Source organism: Epinephelus lanceolatus, chromosome 7 (assembly GCF_041903045.1).
Source record: "Epinephelus lanceolatus isolate andai-2023 chromosome 7, ASM4190304v1, whole genome shotgun sequence".
In the NCBI taxonomy this organism is placed as follows: domain Eukaryota; kingdom Metazoa; phylum Chordata; class Actinopteri; order Perciformes; family Serranidae; genus Epinephelus; species Epinephelus lanceolatus.
Genome location: NC_135740.1, coordinates 30,394,157 through 30,415,005, shown reverse-complemented (window position 1 = coordinate 30,415,005; position 20,849 = coordinate 30,394,157). Strand labels below are relative to the sequence as shown.

Genomic DNA, 20,849 nt, shown 5'->3' with positions numbered 1-20,849 from the left:
TCAGCTCATATGGTGGGAACAACAGCTGCAAGAGGGTCATAAAATGTGTAAAGTGCATTGACCCATCAGAAATGATAAGACGTTATTTAGGTGAGACAATAAGCTTGATTAAAAAAAATAAATAAATGGCACCCTGGTGGCACAGAGAGCACGGGTCTTTTTCACCTCTGCAGGAGTTTGTGGAGATTTAGAGGCTATCGATCACACATATCTGCAGCCTTGTCACACCAAACATGATGCCAGTGGAGTATAAATGAAGCATTAAATTGATATATGTGTTGCTCAAACTGGTTGCCCCACAGCTGCCACATCTATCCATCACCGGGTGAAATGTTCCCCTTAGCAACAGCTCCACCAAGAACAGCCAATCCGGTCGCAAAGGTTTTTTTTTTTTTTTTTCTCCTCTCAAAGGCACAGTGGTGATTAAGAGATTGTGGTGTGATAAAGGGCATCCAGGAGGCGAGTGGAGGGCAGACATGGTCAAACAAACTGGTGCTCCTCTGACCAGCAGCTCAGAGCATGCCTGGGTTGGAGAGTTTGCATAAAAAGTGCTGCATGAGCCCTGTGGTGCGAGGCTGCAGCCCTCCTCTGTTCTTTCCCCCGCTCACAATAGGCCATACAAATGGCTACAAATCAAAATGGCTGTGCTGGTCAGTGAGTCTCAGCCCACTCAGATAACTGGGTCAACTAAGCTGGTGACAGCTGGCCAGATTGTGAATGTGAACAGAAACTGGGTTTTCTATTCTTTTGAACTGAAATTTGCAAAATACAACAATCAAATCTACAAATTTTCTATTAAATCTATAACTGAGTCCCAACTTAAGACAAAGCTCAACATTTTGGGAAATCTGCCTGTAGAGTGGTGCAGAAATGAGTCATAAAACCTGGAAATGAATTAGCATTTTAGCACTCTAAATCACTTCCAGTTCCCTTATATTGAGGTCAATGAGTTTTTTGAATGGGTTTTTGGTTAGACAACTGATATAAGGTCTGTAGTTAACACAAGCTTAAGAGACTTTAATGTTTTTTTTTCTACAACATAAAATACATTTCTTGCCAAGAGTCAGATAAGAACAATACCACTCATGTTTGTCAAATATGAAGCTACAGCCAGTGGCCGGTTAGCTTAGCTTAGCATAAACACTGGAAACAAGGGGAAACAGCTAGCCTGGCTCTGTCCAGTGGTGACAAAATTCACCTACCAGCACATCTAAAGCTAACAAATGAACACTTTAAATCTTGTTTGTTTAATTTGTACAAAAACCAAAGTGTAGAAAAAGAAAATTTGCTGTGTTAATATTAATTATGTATCAGATAGTTTTTTTGGCTCAGAACTGTTGCTAGGCAACCAGCAGAGTCTCCAGGATGTTTCTGCTCCCAGCCAAGAAATAGTCCAGCACACAGTCCATGTGGGGTTTATTACTCAGTCTGTGTAAGGATTAAACAAATGAGGTAAAACCAAGTGGCAACCTCCAGGGCAGAAAAATGAAGCTAACATGAAAGTGATGAATACAACATTTCCTAAATGGCCACTTGAGGCTGGCTCAATAGACCCCCATGTTAGATCCCTCAACTTTACAGCTGAAATTAACATGTTTACAGCCTGGTACAAAAAAAAACAGCTGCTGTCTCTATAGCTAATTTCCCTCTTTATGACAACTATATGGGGTTTAATTTTACATAACTCACCTGTTTAAATATTATTGAGACTTAAAGTTAATGTTGGTTTGGTAATGTAACCATGGTGTAGCCATAGACTTAGCCATAGCGGTCGCTGTTTCGGTGTGTTTTTAGACCATTAAAGTTAATTGTAATACTTAGGTGGGCTAGAAAGTTTTGTGCAGCGTTTGGTTTTACTAAAAGACCCTCTAAGGAGTCAGATATCCGGTAAGTTCATGTTGTTTTAATGGTTTTAAGCCTGTTTTACTCTAGCGAACGTTAGCATTAGCATTATTACAGTTAACAATAGCTGTCAATGCACCGTGCTAACCAAGCTAGCAGCTAGTAATATGGTTAGCTCCCCTTCTGGCTTCAAAAATAAAATATAGCAACAGCTAAAATACCGAGCCTGAGACTTCAAAATGGAAGTCCACAAACCAGTGGGTGGCTAAGACCATTTTTTAATGTAGCCTGTGGATAAAACGTGAAATTAGTGAACTGTACGTCAGCTTCCTTATTTTCTTACTTTAAGACAAAGCCAGGTTAGCTGTTTCCCCAGCCTGTATGCTAAGCTAAGCTAACGTAAGCTAACCAGCTGCTAGCTGTGGCCCTGTCTTTAACAGACAGATACAGGAGTGGTATTACTCTTCTTATCTGACTATATTCCTGTTAGATTATTTCTTTAACAATATTAACTGTCTGATGATACTTGTCTGGATTTAAGAACAATATGTTATGGCAGCTATTTGTACATGACAGTAAATATTATCAGATATTTCTTGCAGTAAATGACTAATATGTCCTCAAGCATATGCTTTGAAGCTGTGTTTTCCATCCCACGCTCCATTTAAACAAATCTGAAAGGGCTTGAACCATGACATTGATATTCTGAAATATAGCCCCGACTGCCAGCATGTACAAGTCTTCCCAAGTCACGTTAATGTCTTGAGAAACCTGAGAGCAAATGGCTGCAACCACCCAGTACACTGCAGTTTTGAAATGGCTCCAGAGTTGAGAGGAGGATGTGCTGTGTCATCATACTGTGCAGCCATTTATAAAACTATTTAAAACTCTATATTCTAAAGAGGTGACTGACATTTAATGTGAGGCGTTGTATAAATCAGACCCCTAATGTAAACAGCTGTTTAGATGTCTGATATCTTTGTTGGTGCTGGCGTGCTGCAAGGTCTTTGGGGTTCAGTGCAATGTGACAGACAGATCTTGGGACATGGGAGACAGTTGGTGTTGAAAGGTCTCCTGAAGCGCTGTGCGGTTGGCAGGTCTTCACCCTACGTCGCCTGCCAGCATGAGCCTGCGTGATCACAGACTTGGCAAGACAATGGCAGTGTCTGCTGTCCCTTTTCAGTTATCTGCTCCACCTCGGCTACACTGTCTCTTGCTCAACAGCTGTAAAGCTCCTACCTGACGGATAAGGCCCCAGACAGCCACACAGAGCTGAGATAATCACTTTACGCAGCATGACAAGTTAACCTGATACAGGTGACGTCTAAGGGTCAATAATGTGACTCTAAATAAAGATTTATATCTTTGCAGTGGTGCATTTACAACACCAATATGTACCTAGCAGCCACGCCTACACCCTGTTGGCTCTTATCATCTGGTCAGTTTCTGCACTTTCTATAGTAACAGCACTGCTCCCTGAGTAAACACTGGAGTTCATTCACTGTTGTTTGCTCTAATATCCAGTCACGTTTCAGTAAACCTTTAAGTTTAACTGTGAACTCCAACAAAAGACACAAATATGTGACTGTCAGCTTAAAGCCCTTGGGGGATTTGGATTTAACAAAGGAAAACCTTTGCTCAATTTAAAGGTGTGATGTGTGGCCCATTGTCTGGCCACACGCTCTGAACTAATGGCATGGCATTTCACCTCCAAGCCAACTACTAACTGACAGCAGGGAAAGGATATGTAGATTTCGACCAAACTGATGAAGTCTGGGAGATGGTCAAAATAACACTGTTATGTTATAATCTTTACGTGTGGTGTCAGCCTGCAGTTCATGTTGTAGTTTTAGCTCAGAACCATAATAGCAAGAAATCAGCCACATCAAAACCATACACCAACGGCTTTTGGAATATTTTTCAGTACAGTTTGTGTTGTGATAGTTGTACTGTCTTCTCGCGTCCCGGCTTGTCAATATTCTTTGCCCTTAAACACTAGACTTTGAATTTTGGGTTTCAGATTTAAGATTATCTAGCTATGCATCTATTTTAGCTTTGACCAATGCCTGGATTGAGACAACAATTTATGATCACGTACTAGAACAAGTGACGAAGTGTAGGCCTGCAAGATAGCTTAGTCTAGCTTGTGTTTTCGTCATCTCATGTTGGACTAAGGGCAGACTGGACGCTACAGTGACTCACTGTCAAAGTGTAGGAATCACTGTGACGTTGCGTTAACAGCAACAGTCACATCCAGGTAGAAAACTGGTAATTGATTCCTATTGCAGACATGTAAAATCGGCAAACTTGTTGGTTTCTGTTGTCATTTTCAGCTGCAACTGCAATATTTAAAGATATATAGTTAAACACAGTGGTCAGACCTATCTGATGTTTATGCTCTGCTTGTTTTATGTACTCTGTTGCTTTAATATCATGTTTGATAAACTAAATCTACTGGCACAGAAGCTAAAAAATGTACTACTGTGGACAGGGCCACAGCAAAAATGTACTTTAGCCACCTAAAAAAATATATATATATCTGTGTAATTGTACACTATATTTGAATATTTGCTCTACTTTACCTTTCACAGCAACCAATCGACGCAGCAGTAGACAACTCCTGTGTTCTGCCATGTAAAATGACTGTTTTTGTCAGTGGAGTCAGGTGGCTTTGATATAATGGCTTCAGTGATACGCAGGAAAAAACTGATGGCAAGGTAAGGCAGTGAAAATACTAATAATATAACGTACACTTAAACTGATATTGTTTTTGTTTTTTTTAATGGCTAAAACGTAACTAATTAAGGCAACGTCGACTTAGTGCTGTTTTAAATGCATGTCACACAAAGATTTGCTCCCTGGAAGTTGCTGTAAATAAACATTGTGACTCAGGCTAGCAGGTCAGCATGCTCTTCTCAGTAGATATCTCTGCAACACTACACAGACGTCTTTGACATAAAGTCAGAACTGAAACTTCACATTCTTTTGCATTTCTTCTTCTTCTGTATTTCTATAATGTACAAAACACGCCTTTATTAAAAGCAAAAGTCCTGCATTCAACATTTAACCACAGAAGAAGTGCAAAGATTCCTGCTGCAAAATGTATTTAAAGTAAAAGTATTCATTAGGCAACAGAATCATCAACATGAAAGCAGCATGTTATTGTTTCAACTGGTTGCAGTGGAGATAATATTAACTAATTTATATGCTGTTGTTTAATTTATATCATAATATTTTATCAGCTGATTATACACGGAGAGGCCAACAGCTCTTATCTGAGGTGTCACTTTTATAAAGGTGCAGTTTATGATGGAGCTGTTGCATGAATTACATGTGATTGCACAGGTGTACCTAATAAAGTGGCCAGTGGTTTATGATGTTTATCATGGAAAAAAATGGGCAATTAGTCGTGAAAGTAAATGTCAAATAAATGTAGTAGAAAGTGTTAATATTCAAGCAGTGTGGCACTTGAGTAAATGTCCTTAGTTACATTCAGCCAGGTGAACCTGAAGGGGCTGTCCAGCCGGTGATTAACTTGGTCCCAGGGTAACGGTTGCTTGTGGTTAAAACAGGTTTGTTGTGTAATGTAATGTGTTGTATGTTGCCCGCATGCAGCGGAGTCAGTGTTGCTAGGCGTTGTCATGGTGTAAAACTGTCTCATGTGAAAGACGGTGAAGCCCACATCTTTGTGCACGGCTCAGACCTACAATATGCGTCCTTGTTGTGCTGCTGCAGGGGTAATGAGAACCAGCATGCTCACTGATGTCATTAACATTTCTGTGTATTTGACGTTGAGCAGCAGAAAACATCCGTGAGGAAAACAGATTTCTGCAGAGTTGTTTCTATGAGGTTTTCATTCATCACTCAGAGAGACTCCCCTCCAGCTATACAAAATGTTATGTAATGATAAATCGGAAGCGTGGACTCAAGTCACATGACATGGATTCAGATCAGACTAGAGTCACAGTTGATGACTTTAAACCAAAAAGACTTGCAGCTTGACTTGGACTTTAACACTGATGACTTGTGACTTCATTTGGACTTGAGTCTTTTGGCTTAACTTTATAACTTCCTTCAAGCCAATGGGAAGATAGTTAGAGACTGTTCTTTACTTATCGAAGAAGGGGGGTGGCTTTGGTGTTGTCTTTCTATTTTTATTATATTTTGACCCTACTTGAAGCTTCAATTTTTTTTCCATGAGCCTCCTTGAGTTACCTTCCCTCCACCATAAATTAGTTATTCAATTTAAAAAAAACTTACCCTTTGATATTTGAAAGTTAAGAGAAAATGTTGAAGACCAAAATCTGAAGTTGAAAAAAGTCTTGGTTTTTCACTCTTGCCGTGCATGCAGGTTAGTTTGGGCAAACGGTTAATTTTCAACCAAATCTTTAATGAGACATAAAATAGAGTGTTTTAGATGAAATATCACTATTTTAAACTCAGATTTGGTTATGTCTTTGTTCTGATTGAAGCGTCTGTCACACATGATGTGTCCAAGGACCTTTGGAAATTTGAAAATCCAACAATAATTTTTGTTTTTACAGTTTCTGGCTATGATAAATGGTGTGATTGTGGTGATATTTTTACAGAAAACATGCCTTCCAAACGCACCCGTAGGCAGGTTTGGAAGGCATGTTTTCTGTAAAAATCTGCAATAAAAAAAAAAAAAAAAAATACAACCATTTAAATTTGTACGCCTCTCTCAAGCCAAAATAAAAAAAACTTAAGTTTGACATACATCCCCCATTTTGCACCACCCCCTCCCTGCTCATAAATAACGAACAGTCCCTTATAGATGCTTTTCCAATATGACATGGAACTTGAGTTTAAAGACTTAAGACTCACTTGTGACTTGCAAAACAATGACTTGGTCCCACCTCGGTGATAAAGTAATATTCTTCTTTCAAGTGTTTTTAGAGAATGCAGTTTAGAAATGATGTAACATACAACTGAAACAGATACCAGGAAGTGAAAACTGTCCCTTGTTTGTGTTTGGCTCCATATCAACTTTGTTCTGTGATCAATGAGTATATAAATGTGTAACCTATTGTCTCCTTGGCTTTCGCTTCAGTCAACAGCCACTGTTTGGATTAAGGTCTGAATGTAGATCACGCATATAGGAAGTGATTTTAGTCATGTAATCAGGTTTTGAGGTATTTTGGGACCAACTTTTGAATGGGGGCCAGACTGAGGCATTGATTTTAAAGAGGGGAGGCCCTGGAGCTTCATTACAGAAACTTCCTTAGCCTGAAATCTTATATTTAATTTAGGATGACAATAATTAAGAGGAAAACTTCCCAAAAAGATGGGGTTTCCTCTCTTCCACTGACACGATTAGTGGCCCAGACTCCTCGTAGCTAAAATTAAACACCCCATCTTTTTTTGGTCCATGATAGCAAGCCAGCCAGTAACGTGTGAGAGCTGCTGATATTATAGCTTGTCCATCGTGTATGGCCCATGGTACTCTGTAAACATAGATACAGGCATGACAGGGTGAGTGCAGACTGAAAAACTGAATTTACAGTTGTAGTTATGATTTCCTAATCAGGTTAAGATAAGACAGGAGGTCAGAGATACGACAGGACACAGATGTGAGTTAAAGATAGGAAGATAGGGTTTTCTTAGGACAGGACAAGCACGTAGGATTTCTTTTTGTAATGAGGCCCCTGATTCTTAGAAAAATAAACTATTATCCTTTGTTGATAGTTACGTTGTTCATTCAGTGTAAATATTCTAATATGAAGCCATATCAGTGAATAGCTGGTTCTTGTCCTTCTAAGTAGCCTCCAGCCATAGGCAGATTATAAGAAAATGAAGTATAACATGACGTAAAATGCTCCCCACCCTGCCTACAGAGGAGCACGACACTTAGATTGAAGGATACATTACATGTTTTGTACGTCTTTGTGGTCATTTTTCAGTAACTTTTCATTTTTCTGAACACTAATAAAGGAGCCATTCTCCATGGTGAGTGCTTTACTTTGGTACTTTAAGTAAATGTTGCATATTATACCTTTAATTTGAGGTCCGGTGTGTAGGATTTAAAGGATATTTTAGCATTAAAGGAATATAATATAATAAGCATGTATTCTTTAGTTTATAATCACCTGAAAATAAAAATTGTTGTGTTTTTGTTACCTTAGAATGAGCCATTATTATCTACTTAGAGAGTGGGTCCTCATCTACAGAGTCGGCCATGTTGCACCGCCATGTTTCTACAGTAGCCCAGAATGGACAAACCATACTCCGGTTCTAGACAGGGTGATTAATGTTTTTGCATCAACCGCCATAGTTAAAGGCGCTGTATATAAGAATGTGGCCAAAACGGTTACTGCACTCAAATTCAAAATACTGCCGCCTTTCATGTCCGCCCCCCCTCCCCTACAGATTCGAGGTTGCTGGACAGCGGCACGCTGGAGACTGATTTGTTAGCCCATGGGCGGCTGCCGTGGCAGGGCTGCGTCACCGTGTCCTTGATCTTCGGTTTTCCAGCGGTCCGTTCGAGCAAGTCCGGCTTCTCTGCTGCTAACGCTGCTGCCGGGATACAGCTGAGGAGCCGGCTGCTAATGCTATGTACTGGGACACTGCTAATGCTGCTTGCCGTGTTGCTGTAGCTCAGTTGTAACTGTAACTGATGCTGAGACTCTACTGACTGCGTGACTGGTAGACAGCGGTGGGTGGCGCAACAGGCCAAAACACAAATTCAAAACATAAACATGATTTGCGGACCGTAAAAAATTTTTTTAGATGCAAATGGGGGGGCGACCTCTGCGGACAATTTGGCTCCCAGTTAAAACTTCCTGAATGTCTTGCTCTGAAGAAAGCAAGAAAGAAAGAAAAGATGTGAGCCGAACAGTGTGGAAGAAAAAAAATAATTATAATGTGAAACTGCTTTATTCAGTGCTTTTACCAGTGTTAATCACCTGGTCGGTTTGTTTTTCCTGTTAAAACCTCCTGAACAATGAACACTGACAGAATCCTAACCAGGAGTTCATGCTTACCTGTAGTGCTGTATTTTAATCTAGATTGTTTTGGCATGAGTTGTCAACTGCTGGAGATATCGGATGCAGAGATGTCTGCCTTCTCGTGAATATAAGATAGCTCAGACGGAAGGAATTGTGCATCTACTCATGGAGAAGAGGCTCCTGCTTGCTGAGCTGTACCATTAGCTAGCTCAGTGGTGCTAGGTGAGTGAGCAGTAGATGCACGCTTCCTTCTGCAGGTGATACGGTTGGCGGGTGTAGTTCAGTAGAAAGAAAATAGCTCCCATGAAACTCTTTACAACAGTGTCTGTGGATTATCTTCAGTAACCAGGTCATGGTTTCTATAAAGAGACATTGCTGTTGAGTTTTTCAAATGTATTTGTTTGGCACTTTAAGCACCACAAGCTGAGTGCCATCTAGTTCCATTATATTAGAGAGAAGGCAGACATCTCTACAGCCGGTATCTCCAACACTCAGCGCCTCACACCAAAATATATGACTTTTTGATTTTTGGGTGACCATAAGTATCTACATACTTCTTTCACCACTAGTTGTGCAGACAAAAGCTGATGTTCTCTACAGCCAGAATTCTTTTAGTTATTATTCCTACATTATTTTTTTTTGCATTTGAACAAAGCCTCAGCCTGAACCTATTTGTATGGCACAGGACATTGCAACTTCAAATCTAGTGTGTTAAGAGTCTGGTCTGTCTGCCCAGTCTCCCAGCCTCAGCTCTTTTGTCTTGTCAGCATGGAGACGCAGATGTGAAGCTGGGAACACCATGTTCTCTTTTCGACGGAGGTTTTCCCACTGAACCCCAACAGCACAGAGGCACCACCCCTCCCCCTGCTTTTTTCCCTCTACTTTATGATAAGACCTGGGCTGCACTGATAGCTCTACGCTCTCCAGCTTTGGGAAAAGAATCAATCTTTGTGTTGTTTGGGTCACAGAGGGCATCCTCGCTGGTGAAACTTATTCCTCTGGCATGGGAGGAGAAAATACAGAATTCACTCAGATCACAATAAAGCCTGTTTTGTTTTGTTTTTCCACAGAAGAGAACCCATCTACCCACGGCGTTACTCGCGCAAACCCCTGGGACCACGTCACTGTGGTGAGGCGCGGGTGAACACCACACAGGATCAGTATGTACGGGGCTCTGTGTAGAGCATGCTGTATAGGGGAGGGATGTATGGTGTTATGTAAGAGGCGAGAGTGGGTGTGGAGTTCAGCTGGAGCAGCTTACAGCCTGACACTGAGTGTCTCTGAGTGCAAACAATCCCTTCAGCCCGGCCTTGTGTGCTGCTCACACACACTTAATGCTGTGCTTATAGGTCAGTGCAACCTTCTGTCAGCACACAATGTACACATGCATATAGAGTCAAGGTGGGGTTTAAGATGCTCTGTATGTGTTTTTTTTTTTTTTTTTTTTTTACTTTGTATGTTCCTCCAAAGATCACCTCTGTGAACTGTTTGAAGCCGTGTTAGCAGCACTCTGAGCTTTAAACATGCTGGTACAAGTAAAAGTCGTGTATGCAAAACTCTACTTAAGTCAATAAGTGCTATCAGTTTTATTGCAAAGTAGGTTTGCACACCAAGAGAAATTCTTTGTGTGCAAACCTACTCTGCAATTAAACTGTTTCTGATTGTGATCAGCTAAATGAACTTAAAGCATCAAAAGTAAAAGTATGTACTGGACAGAATAGCCCTTTTCAGAGTGTTATATTGGGAGTTTAATATATAATAATGCATCATATTGTTGGTAAAATTTATTCTGGAAAGTATCAGCTGTCAGATGAATGTAGAGGAATAAAAAGTATAATATTAACCCCTGAAATGTAAATGTTACTTTCCAGCACTGTCCTCATGTTTATACAACAATAGCACCCTGCTCCTCTGGTCCTGACTTTCCTGTAATTATCAGGTCGATAGGTGATAACCATCAGGGTCATTCCTCTCAGCTGGAGTCCTCGTGGTCAGCGAGGATCACTGTGAGATAAAAACACGGGGTCTCTGCAGGTCAGTGCTTGTGTCCGTCGCTGCATTTGATATAATCTGCAAGAGAAGAGGCACGACAATGACACGGCTGTGTCTGTGTTCACTAACAATAAAGCCCTCTGTTGCCAGTGGAGCTAATGGAAACCACTACAATCCACAGAAAACGCCATGATCAGATTTCCAGCATCAGAGTGTTTGTTTGCAGTGAAAGCTTTATCTTTTAATGAGAGGATTTCCTGGTTGTCAAGTGCTTTTATTTTTTTGTTTTTGCTGGTAGGAAACTGACAGGAAGTCAAATATGATGTAAGACAAAGAACAGAGAAGTGGCCCGTGTTGTTGTGTGTAGTTAATTGATTCACACACCCTTATGTGGAAATAGATAGTTACTCAATTTTAACCAGATTTTTATCTCTGGGTGAGTTTTTAAAGGCACGTGCAGGGTTACGTGTTGACTTCATACAGCAACACCAGCTTTGATACTTCAGCGCTTAAATGTTATCTAACACCTCAGCTGACAACTGAAGGGTGCTTTCAGACCTAGAGTTGTCTTGCTTTGGTCTGAATCAGGGACTAATTTTGTTACAAAGTTGTATAATTGCCTAGAGTTGGTTCATGTTCTCCAGGCAGCATTTACAAGCGGACCAGATCAAATGCCTGCGCAAGAAAGCTACTTCCAGAAAGTAGTGTGTAGGCTGTAACTACCATAAAATATTTTAGATACAAAAAAATCATAACTTTAAGGCATTTTAACACCTTCACAATATTTGCACACAGTTGCACAAATTTAACTCTCTGGTTTATTTAACTTTCATGGAGCTAGACAAACAGAGTCCAAAGTTTCTATTTTTTCTTTCCTTGAGTGACCAGGTTTTGTCAGGCCTGTACAGGCTGGCTGCAGCTTTGGCTGCAAACAGAAGCAACACAAACAGACTTCAACTGATGAGTCAACTGTTTTCAGGTATTACATGTCAACTTCTGTTGCATTTGCATTCATGGCTGAGATATCGACTGATACTTCAGGTGCTTTCATCACTCAGTCCTCAGCTGTGCTCACACTACATGTGACAAAGCAACAGCATGGCCTGCTACATTATCCCAGAAATGCTGTTAAAATGTTGCTCAAGTGTCATGGACCTGTGTGTGTCTGCTACTTGCCACAAAGCACGTCGACTAAACGTGATCTAAAGTTTGTTTTTGGTAAAAAAAAAATCTATTCTTTTGATCAGTGCCTGAGTGCCCATTTTAACATCACATTTCAATGCCCCATTTCATCCCCATGTGCACCGCAATGCACAGAAAGCTAGCATAGTGTCAGCTAACTAAGCTAGAGCTTATTTGTTGATGCCTCATTGAAATGCTAAAAAAAAAGTTGAGGCCAACTAAACTTTGATCCATCTACAACAAGTGTCAGGTGTCAGTTTGTAGCATCATGTTTCCAGCTTCCATTGAAAATGACCTGAGCGTGTTGCTGTGTTGCTTGCATGGATGTATAAAGAGACCTGGATACAGCATTAGCAGCAAGGCCTTGTTAATTCCCATGGAAGTTGCTCAGTGGTGCATGAAGCAGAAAACGTTCAAGTGCCGTGTTTAAAATTACCCAGATGATCAGCACTGCTCTGCACTGTGTGGCCCATAGATACCTATGAAGTGCTGACTGCAGACATACACGTTTTGTTGTTGGGTCCTATAATCTGCCAAACTCGTCCTCTCTTCTGATAGCTTGAAGCCATTTTGTCCTCCTTTGTGGTTCCGTTTTATTATTTGGTAAAATGTAAAACTTTAATTGTTTTTTTTTTTTTTTTTTTTGTTTATTTGCGGTGCAAAAGGGCACACAGCAACTCTTCGGCATTGTGGCTAATGGCAGAGACCGGTTTGTTTTCCCCCTCGGCTCTAACCGGATGTGACGTTTGTGGGCGTTCCCATCATTGCCGACTGTATCTATAGAGCAGGCAGAGACTTCTGCTGATGGAGCCGGCTACTTCCAGTTTAGCTTTTCACTTGCTTAGACTCTTTTAGACTTTTGAAATGTTATCAGGCCAAATAGATCAAATTCTGAAAGAAAAATGAGTCATTTTGTGGGGTTTATGATGCTTAAAAAATGAAGCCTGAGATTTATTTAGGTGTCTGTTTCGCCATGTAAGTCAATGGGAACATTTTTTTGGGCCCAGTGGCATCACATGACAGTAATTACCACACATAGCAACACAAAACTGCTTTGCTAGCTGTTGTTACTAAGATATCTGCTGGAAAGAATAATTTTTTCACGGGCCATTTAGTGAGTTTTTTTGACATGGCGGTGAAAGCTATATGAACGAGCTAATCCTAAAAATGCCGGCTATTTTGTTGCTTTCTGTTGACGTCACATCCCTCCTTGAGTATATCCAATCAGCACCAAGTAATCCCCAAGCCCCAGCCAGGAGTCTTTCGGGGCCGTTCTGAGTACCTACTCCGAGGCAGGGACTTGTTTAGCCCCTGTAAAAAAGGTCCGGAACTCTGTCCCTCGGGGGTGGTCCCTGCGGTGGAGACACGCACCAACGGCCCCGGCCCCGTAAAATTACCCCGAAGTTCCTGTGGTGGAAACGGGCCTATAGACTTACACTGGGAAAAATCAGTGGACGCATTTTTTTGAGCGTCACAGCCTCTGCAAAATGACTTGATCTGCTATCAGGGTTTAATCCATTTGGTCCGATAACATTTTGAAAGTCTAATTCAGTTATTTTATCTTCAGTCAAGTAAGCGGAGTGCTCCACCGGAAGTAAGCCACTTGGTCTGCTGAAGTTGGTTGCTTGGCTGCGCTTAGCCACGTTTGGCCATGCTCTGTGTTAGTATCTCTCTACTGCGCTGGGTAGTTTCATCTAGAACTGTTTTGGCTTCATGCACCACTGAGCAGCTTTCATAGGAATGAACAGGGCCCTGCCACCAATGTTGTATCCAGGTCTCTTTATACATCCATGGTGCCTATCTACAAACTGGCAACTCAGCTCAATACGGCGCTTAAAGTAACATTTCACAAGTTTTTAGCCAAAACCCTAACATTCAAGATAGTGGCTGTTTCAACATACCAAAGTTCCTGGGCCACTTAGTCTGCGAGGTGTCTCTGTTTTGACTCATGTTTCTGTTCCTTTTCTGAGGATGACAGTACTCACACAGGGCAGGGACGAAGTTGAATGAGGAATGAGGTCCTATTTCTACATATTCTCATTGTGTTCCTGTTACTACACTTTAACACTGCAATGCAAACAATCCAAAACTACACAAGGTATATATCGTCATTTATACACGACGACGTCCATGATCTTCTTTTGCTATGTGCACTAAACTGCCTTATGTCACCATACCTGGCGTAAATACCATGTGCCTGTATTCTAACACATAAAAAATCAATATAAAAACAACCTTAGCATAGTCCACTACCATACACTGTTCAAACTATACAGAAACAGCTGTGTAAACCTAAATAATAGCAGCACCTATATGATATGTCATATCCATACAGATGTGGTTAAGTGGCTCTTACATTCAACATCAACGGACACTACGACAGATGATTCTTAAACCACAACTTCCAAACAGTATTTATCATGCAACTGCCGACTCAACTGCTTTCAGTTCTTTTATGTTAAGTTTCAGTTAGTTTTATTTCTCACATTTCAGCTCACAGTTTGCTTTGAGCTCTGACATGAGACTAATTTCACAGGCAAATAATTAACATTTGAATCTTTTTACAGTGTCTGCACGTGTAGTTTTCAGTGTGGGCCTTCTCTGGTTCATTCAGCCTTCACGTGGCCGTAAACACAAAGTGCAAATAATTCTGATCAGACTTCAGGACAGTGTCTGGGTTACTGGGTTTCTTCTCATGCACGTGCAGGCCGGCTGAACGAGTTGGTGTGAAGCGAACTTATCGGCCTGAAATGCTGGCCCCACACCAAAAACCAACTCAGATGTCTAGACAAGGTCATCATACTTGCAACATAGCGAGGGGTAATGCATGACAGTGTTATTTTTCCCTGCTGGGGTTATATTTAGAGCTGACGGGGTGAGACCATCGGGCCACAGATAGCAACGGATTAAACACCACCATTAGATCTCTTGATATCAACACGAACAAAAGATGTTTAACAGCCTCTTTAGAGTGTTATTTCAAAGCCGTATGATTTATCAATATGTTTAAATGTCACAGTCAGACATTCAGCAGACTCCTCGCTGCGGAGAGAGAACACATTCATCCAAACCCTGCTGATCATAACAAAAGAGCCCTGTGTAGTCTCATGGGATGAAAGCTTCGGTTTGATCTGTCTGTTTCCCCACAGGACAATTCAGACAGATTACAGCGTTTATTTTTGTGTGTTTAGGATTCTGGTCAGCGAGCTGTTTCCAATGGGGACCAAGAGAAAAGGGGAAGTATCTAGACTGCACTTTAGATGCAAGCTAAGTGAGCAGGACTTCCCCCGTCTGTCTGTCAGTGTGCTTTCTTTCTTTCTTTCTTTTTTTTTTTTTTAAGAGGGGACTGTTACATAACCTGATCCGAGCACCATTAACAAAGACAGATGTCCTCATTAAACCCGAAGTGCATTATGAAACTAATTTCCTTGACAAACAACGTACAGAAAGGCACAAAATTATCATTAAGAATCTGAAAAGCCTTTAAAAGCATGTTGGCATGTGTTGCTTGGGTTTGATTTAAGAGTTATGTCAAAAGATTTGGTGAGAAGAGACAGAATATGGTTTATTTCAACACACTGGAAGCTTCCCCCCTCACTGAAACACACAGACATGCTTCATTTAACGTGTATATATCTAAATAAAAAGTGCTGTTGTGCAAAACATAATCCCTTTGTGTCTCCATGTAAGGGTGGCCTCCCTTCCTCTTTCCATGTCAGTCTGTCAGTAGGTCTTGTGCAGACTTGCCCTCGTTTTCATCCAATCAGACGCCGCTGCCCCACAACAAGTGGCCAATGAGCGCCGAGGTATGACAGGGGCTTGGTGAAGGGGGCGGCCGGAGAGCGCAGATCCACGTATGATGTAATAAGGGTAGATTTACAGTGGAGGCAATATTTCCCAAGACACCTAAAAGTCCCAGCAACATGATCACTTCACATGGAACAGCCTGAACCGTCCGGATAAAGTTTAACACGCACAACAACAACAACGACAAAAACAGACCCTTAAAGCCTGAGAGACAAACACCAAAACATTTATTTATATATCTTGAAAAATACTATTCCTGTCTAATTATAAATAGGTTAAAAAATGCATTAATCAGACATACATCTACATAACGCCGTGTCAAACTGGCAGCAGCCACATGCTATCAGTGCAGGGAGATAAAGCCAGGCGCAGCAGTGGCTGAACTCTAGTAACCTTGTGGGGACTGCACAGGTTACAGTATGAGCAGGACCATCTGTACCTTGGGGCCCTGTGAGGGGGTATGACTGGTATGTCACGTCCCTGTACAATAAACGTCTCTGAGTTTCACGTTCACACTGAGACTTCAAACAGAGGCCCATATGCTGCAGGGCAAATGTTCAGTTACAGTGTGTTATAGTGGGTCAGATATTAGTGCATCTTTTTTAGCTGATTTTTGATTCTTTAATTGAATCTATATTTTAAAATATAGCATGGACTTTTATGAGGATGATTTCTTTTTCACTGCTTGAAAATTGACTGCAGATGAACTTTTCAAAAATGTGATTTAATTGCACTTTTAAGCATTAATGCTGCTTTTCTTTGTGCCATACTGGTAGATATCATTACTTAAACAGATGATTCTGTAGTGGGAGAAGTATTCAGATCTTTTACTTCAGTGAAAGTACTAAAACCACACTGTGAAAATACTCCACTTCAAGTAAAAGTCCTGCATTAAAAACTTAACTGAGGTAAAAGTGTTTAATATTATCAGTAAAATGTACTTAAATATGAAGGTAGACGTATGTTTCGTGCAGTAAAATGTTCCCTGTCAGTGTTTCACTATCATATATGTTGTTTTTGGATTATTCCTACTGCTGCATTAATGTGTATATTGCTTCTATACTGCTGTTGATGTTTAAGGTTGTGCTCATTTTTAACTTTATAATACTCTATACACTATAAATATATATATACTTTGGGTGGTTTGATCTAAAGCGATGCATCATACTCTATAAAATCATCATATGTTTGTAGCGTCACTGTCCTGTGAGGACCATGAATCTCTAAAAACTTCATGGTGTTGTTAAGACCGACAGTAGTGTGGACTCAGTAGCAGGACTCAACACAGCAGAAGTTCCAATCAATAATCTTTTTAATGAAGAAATGAAAGAAATCAGGTCGAAAAACAGAACTAGATCAAAAACCACAAACTGACACTAGGAAAAAGGCTGGGACGCTTACAGACAACTGAAAAGACAAACTGGCAGAGAACAAAGGGAAGCACACTGACTGGATAGACAAGGGAAGATGGGATGATGGGACACAGGTGACACTAGTCAGGGCGGGGCAGGTAATCACACAAGGTGGGGAACACAGGAGGACAGGAAGTGAATATCTAATGTGAGAGGCAGAGGTAAATAAAACAGGAAGTAACCAAAAATTCACAAAGACAGAAAAGCATAACTAAACTCAGGGACTAGATGTTACAGGTGTCAGACAAACGGCCCTGTCTTCAGCCTTGTGATGATGTATTTTCCAGCTGATGCAAGAGGGTGTTGAAGAGTTTACTTAGCTTTAGAAGTCGGAGCCTTTTGTCAACACATGACATCTATTACATGTCTGTCCGTCCTGGAAGAACGATCCCTCCTCAGTTGCTCTTCCTGATGTTTCTACTGATTATTTTCTCTGTTAAAGGTTATTTTTGGGGATGGATGGATAAATAGATAGATAGATAGATAGATAGATCACTTTATTTGGCTTCTCTCAAAAATCAAAGATACAGAGAGACACACAACAGTGGATGTTGTATGCTGTAAAGCCTCTGAGGCAAATTGTGATTTGTGATATTGGGCTTTATAAATAAAATTGATTTGAATTAAAAGAACACTTCATCCTCCAGTTTATCAGAAACCTTCAACATCAACACATCTAAAGAGGTACATGGTTTTCGCTGGACAGGAGGGGCATGAAAACTACTCTGTGAAATAACTAAAGCTGTCGGTATTTACCACTGAGATGAAATAGAGTAGAAGTACAGTTACAGTCAATAGTACCTTGAATACTTGAGTACTTAAGCATAGTACTTGAGTAAATGTACTTAGCTACACTCCACCACTGAGTTTATTGTAATGGGTATTAAGTCAATTCAGGTAAATTAGCGGGAACATTATTCTGTGGCATGTGTTAGTCACTGAGGGCAGACTACATCAGCAACTGCCCTGCAGGCGAAACAGAAGTCCTAACATGTCTCACATGATGCCGCCTCCTGGTATTTGGCTCTGTTGCTTAAGTGCACGAGGCTCCTGCATGTCCTGAAGAGCTACAGCAACAAGCTGCAGATAAAGATTTGGATGCTGTTTGTGCCACAGAAACAGTTTGTAATAGCTCAGTTGATACAGTTGCTCTCTCACGGCCTTGAGCTATCTGTGTAGTTCACCGCCTCCATGTTGTTTTTCACAGATAAACTCTAATATAATATGAAGTCATTAGTTACTCATGTATTTGAGCTCAGTGAGGTCAGATACAGAAACAGAAATAGGCAGCAGATTGCTCCTCTCAGTTTTAATATGAGCAGACTCACTGTCACTGGTGCCCTCTAGTGGATAAAACAAAGTCGCACAACAGTGACACACGACTGTACGTCTGTGTTATCACAGAGCATTAAACATCTCCAGTCCTGAGACAGTTTATTCTTGACCTTGGATCAAACAATCATACTGCTCTCTCTTGTTCTTGAGATTCCAGACTTCATCTGTTGTCTTGTAAATGTAGATGTACAAACTCTCCATGATTGGCTCTGCACGTCTTACCCACGTTGGCTTAAAGTGAGACTATAAATACTAAATCCAACTAGATAAAGGTCACAAAGCTGGTGAGCTGACACACTTAAAGACAGTTACACAGCAATATTTATGTAAGAGTTGAGCCACTATAAGCTACCGGTCACTGAAGACCACATGAGGCTGCAGCAGCAAAAACACCTTGTGTAATGACGTGAGCAGCAGTGTGTTCATGTTCTTTTAAAAGCTACATGTCCCAACTTTAGCTCCTGGAATCATCAGAGAGCAAAACAAAAAGTCAGTCTGTGATGATGATGTTGATGTCCACTGGTCAGACGGTGAGGTTGTTTGTCCTCAGTTGTCATCTGGAGGTTTTATTTTGATTCCACCTGGTCTGCTTGGTGAATTAAAACAAGTTTCCTTCCTCATTTGTGTCCACTTTCTCTCTCTCTGTTCATTTTTATTGTTTTGAGAGGTGAAAATGGGATTTCTTTTGTTTTGTCTTATTAAAACCAAGAAACTGGATAAAAGTTTTTCAGCAGTGGAGGTCGACTCACATCAGATGGAAGTTAATTAACCAATTTCTGCTTCCATGTGTCAGATGTTCAGGTTTTCACGCTGTTCCTAATATGAAAATGCTTTGTTTCTTTTTTACTCATACCACCAACAGCTCTCTTCTTCGCTGTGGCTTTAGACTGTGTACAGTTAACTGTGGTCTGTAAAATGTTTAAGAGGCTGTCAAAAGGTTATTGAGCATGCCCAGATTTTTTAGAGACTTTGAGTGTGCAAATTCTACTATTAGTGTGCACAAAAAACTTAAAATAGTTATCTACGCGGGTCTTCACTGGGTAGAGCAAGTGTCTCATACAAAGGCAATGTCTTTGCTGCAGTGATCGTGGGTTCGATTCCAGCCTGCAGCCCTTTGCTGCGTGTCAACCCCTCTCTTTCTCCTCCTGTCATGCTGAAGTACTGTCCTATCCAATAAAGGCAAAAGCTGAAAAATAATCTTAAAAAAATTTTATCATCTCAAGTGTAAGTGTTTCAAACAATCAGATTTTCAGGCACAAACACCAACAAAACATCCCTTCACATAAATATAGAGGTGACTAAACTGAAACAAGAGGCTGTAACCAAAAGCAGCCTCATGTGCATCTTCAGAAAACGATGAAGGTGGCAACAACTGGAATTTAAAACAAAATAAAAACCACACGTTTTAGATATAATCTGATGTTTGTCAGTGTCGTGCCTGAAGAAGATCTGATAAATCAAAGTGTTATAGTAAATACACTAGAACAGGACTCAATGATAAGGATTGCCCAATTGCCTGAGGGAAGAAGAATGCCATATCAGGCTTGTAAATCTAGCAACTCACTTGCCTGATGGGGCGAACATTTGGGCAAAACTATTTATTGCGCAGTTTCCCGCAAATTTCAGAGCAAGGCAGATAAAACAGGGTAATTTTTTCAAAGACGTGAAGTTTCCACTATTTGATAACTGCTAATAACTAAAAAAACTTGTGTAGGGGCAAGTAAAAATTCACTTTGCACAAGTAGATTTCTGTCAGGCAAGTAAAAAAAACAAAGTTGAACCCTGTTGAATTAACGTCTTGCGGTCATAGGTCTCCACCAGTCAGTCAAGTTACAGCTCACACCCATGTCTGTTCAGGCTCATAAGAAGCCATGACAGTTGACGAAGCTTCAAATGTGGACAGTGCTTAAAAGAAGCTACATTTTCTAAAACATGGATGTTTCACACACGTCTTCAACCCATCAGCACAGGTGATCTAAACATCTGCACAGTTTTAACATTAGTGGCGTAAGGAAGTTACGACGGGCCCCAGTGCACACTGTCAATACAGACTTGACATTGGACAACATCAACATCCATATTACCCAGCAATCATCACTGCATATCTGACAAAAAAAAATCAAAGAAAGTAAGAAGTTAATCATTAGCTTATACAGAAAAAGCATATAATTTTGTTTAAGATAGTTACAGACTATTTAACAAAAAATAAACCATGACACAGATAGGTTTACCTATTTGAGGACACATATAGCAAGCGGCACTGATTTTAAAATAATATTCTTTTTTAATTTATCTTTGAACACAGGTATATTGT

At 40.6% G+C, this 20,849-nt stretch overlaps 1 long non-coding RNA gene across 1 annotated transcript; it reads left to right on the top strand.

The window, feature by feature from the left end:
* The first annotated feature begins 1,752 nt into the window (after positions 1 to 1,752).
* LOC117260492 (uncharacterized) lies at positions 1,753 to 10,646 on the top strand. The gene is made up of 3 exons (XR_004501925.2): positions 1,753 to 1,887; positions 4,434 to 4,559; positions 9,878 to 10,646. It is a non-coding gene; the product is annotated as an uncharacterized LOC117260492 (long non-coding RNA).
* Positions 10,647 to 20,849: the final 10,203 nt, after the last annotated feature.